The 3,426-nt window shown below is 37.6% G+C and overlaps 1 long non-coding RNA gene across 1 annotated transcript; it reads left to right on the forward strand.

The window, feature by feature from the left end:
* Positions 1-211: 211 nt before the first annotated feature.
* LOC140013980 (uncharacterized) lies at positions 212-3,046 on the forward strand. The gene is made up of 3 exons (XR_011820827.1): positions 212-586; positions 2,158-2,205; positions 2,833-3,046. It is a non-coding gene; the product is annotated as an uncharacterized lncRNA (long non-coding RNA).
* The last annotated feature ends 380 nt before the right edge of the window (positions 3,047-3,426 follow it).

Raw genomic sequence — 3,426 nt, forward strand, 5'->3', positions numbered from 1 at the left:
GTGTGAAAAATGTATTTTACCATGTGTTTTAATTTTCAAAGAGTATTTTACATACCAAAAGTGAAAAATTTAATTGAATCATTAAAATCCTACTTTCAAAACTAAACCGTTAAGTTTAAATTAAATTCAACCAATTAATATTTTCGTGATTGTATGTGCATCCATGCATGTTTAGTACGGAGTGATTAGTACCTTGGGTTGGTGGGCTTAAGTTAGTTTTAATTAAACTAAGTAAACCAATGGGTTAATTACATTGGATCAAGTAGAGTTTTAGTGTTGGGCCTTTAAGTTTTAATTTCATTAGAAGCCTAAGCCATAAACCCATTAATTACCCAAGCCCATGACCCATCTCTTGTTTTGCTTTACTATTAATAGACTTAGCTATTAAGTTAGGAGGACATAAGACAAAACAAACAAAGCCAACACCAAGAACAAGCTACCGTGAGCTTGGAGAAGAAGAAAGGCAGCATCGGGTGAGCTAGGAGAAGACAGAAAAAAAAAAAGGGAACTTTGTTGGAGAGTTGGAGCTCAAGGATACATCTCCTCAAAGAATCAGCCAGCTAGGGGGTATGATTAAGGATTTGAGGTAAACCAATTTCCTAACTCTTGATTCTTGTGGTAAAACATATGATTGATGATTGGAAGTTGAATCTAACTAGCTAGGAACTGATTTGAACGGCTGGAAATTCGTTTGATTGGGTGGAATTTAAATGAACTTCAAGTGTTCCTTTTCTGTCAAGATTTCTGTCCGAAATTAGTCTGAAAATTTGAACATGTTGGGAGCTGATTTGTCTTTAGTACAAAACATGAAAGTTTTAGGGAATGATGTTTTATAGTTGCCTGTAAAATTTCAACTCAATCGGAACAACGTATCCTGTAAAAAGACCAAAATACCCCTACTTCCCTGTATTTATCCGAAACTGATAATCAGCTTCTGTAATTGGATGTTTTGACCAGGAATACTACTGATTTGGTTGTTGATGTCTTCTTAAGACTTATAGACTTGTGTCTTAGGTTTCTAATGGCTTTGGAATTACCTGAATTGGAGTTGTGTGTGCTGAGATATGAGTGAATAAAGCAGGACTGCTAGTTGATTTCTGCAGTGAATTTCAAACTGGAAAATCTGGAGATGTTTTGGTAAATTTGACCTAGTTAGGGTGAGAACTGGACTGAGTGATCTTCATGAAAGTTGTAGGTCTTTGTCTTAGCTTTTCAACGCCTCCAAGAACGCCTTAAATGGACTTTGTTAGCCTGCGATATGGCCATTTAAAGGTAGTATGGTTAATTAGCCGATTAGTTGGAACTTAGTTCTGGGAATTGGGAATTTGACTAGGTTACACTGGAATTTGGACTAAGTGGTCTTCATCAAAATTGTATCCCTCTGTCTTAGCTTCGAAACGGTATAAATTACATTCCAATCCGATAAGCGTAGCGTCGGATGTGTCCGTTACGCAAAACCCGTCAAATCTGTCTTTTGTTAAGTTTCATTTCCGCATTTGTTATTAGCTCGATTTCTATACTTGTATTGTTTTGAGCCTATGGAATGGCTATTGAAATGAATTTGTGTTGTGGGTAACCTTGGTTTGATTGAGAAAAAGAATGAAGCCATAAATGGCTGGAAATAGGAAAATACAAAGGGCGTGCTGCCCAAATTTTCGCTCGAGGGCTAAGTTTCTATTTGAACTTGTATATTTTTGTTTGGCAAATACTATAACCATTTTTCCATCTTAAAACATGATCATTCTTCAATTGGAAACTCCAAATGTTTACTTACTCTTACCAAATAAAGAGGAATGGTTTAGGGTTTTCTTGAGTATTTTTGTCCTCCCTCTTTTTCATGAAGTCTATAATATCTACTTGAATATGAAATGATTTTGAACCATATAAACGATTCCGAAAACAGTATTTCTTAACCTATCTAGTTGGATTCCGACTTATCTTTGGTTCAAGTGTTTACATTAGAAAATTTTATAGTCCTTTTGAGTTTGGTTTTACGTTTGGTCTATGAAACCCTAGTTATTTTATCCACGGGTCCAAATGTCCTCGTTTCACTTTAAAGTCTCTTTATACGTTCTACTCATCATTTGTAGAGTTCTTTGATTTCACCTAATTGTTTGTGCTAGATGAGCTGTAATATTCTTTATCATTTAATCTTAGGTTTTCTCGGTGACTAAGGATATTTGGCACGTTGTTTTGCGTACATAGGTGAGTGTTCCTTGTTTGTTATATTTCCTTGACTTATTGGCTTGTTATTATTGATTGATAATGTGTTAAGTGCTTTCAATGATTGTTAAAACGAGTTTTCTAGGCGAGTGTGTACTTTATCGCACTCGACCTAAATAAATGTGAAATTTTCAATGATTAAATGATTAAATGCTAGTTGCACATGAATGTAAGCCGTTTGGCTGAACTGGGCCCTGCCCTTCGTTACCGATCGAATCGAGCCAGAAGCGGACTTGGTCGAGCGATATGGTGACGCTGGGTGTGAACGTTGGTATACTCGAGTATTACCTTGTAGGTTGGTGGAGCTTGGCCAAAGGCCAGGAAAGGGGTGAATGAAACGAAAGAACAAATGAGGGTTTTACTTACAAAAATGCAATCTTCAAAAGATGAAGGAATAAGGGGAAATGCCAGGAGAACGAATGAACGAACGAATTTATGGCTCCCAATGAGCCCGTATCCTTTTAATGTATGTGTTATTATCGCTTTCCATTTTAAATGTTTCTTGAATTATTAATATTCTATGTTTAATGTATGGATTGATTATTTGATTATGTGTTCGGAACCTCACTAAGCTTTTAGCTCATCCCTTTAGTTTGTTTTCCTTAACAGGGGAAGGCATGCAAGGATGAGAGCTTGGTATAGACTAGCTTGGTCTAACTCTTTGTTTTTGTAATGGTTCTCGCCCTAATGCTTGGCACGGGCTGGTTGTATGAAGAATTGAGAACCTTTATATATTCGATGATTGTACTCCCTTTTGAGATAGAAATGTATATGTAAGTTTAACTTAAGTTTTGGATTGTTGTATGTTATTCCTTTGGTTGTATTCCGGACTTGATTAAGGAACGACTGAGTCCCGGCGAGAGCTGGGCAGGCGGTCCGCCGAACCCTGGGTACGCCCTAGGGAGAAGTGGGGCCGTCACATAATGTGCCATCCCAACCACCCTAACTTACATCCTACAGCTCCAAGGTTCTATGTCCCTAGCTTAGTTCATTACTAAATCAGCCGATTCCACTCCTCTCTCAGGTTCTGCTTGACCCTCCTCAGGTTCAAGGTCAGATTCATTAGGGACCGCATTCCCTTGACCTTTCTTGGCCACGTTCACTTGTACTACCTCGTCAACAAGCATCCCACATTCAGTTACAATATTCTATGTTCAGTGTCTCACTTCCCTCACAACCCGAATAAGACGATCATTTACCTTT

Source organism: Coffea arabica, chromosome 9c (assembly GCF_036785885.1).
Source record: "Coffea arabica cultivar ET-39 chromosome 9c, Coffea Arabica ET-39 HiFi, whole genome shotgun sequence".
In the NCBI taxonomy this organism is placed as follows: domain Eukaryota; kingdom Viridiplantae; phylum Streptophyta; class Magnoliopsida; order Gentianales; family Rubiaceae; genus Coffea; species Coffea arabica.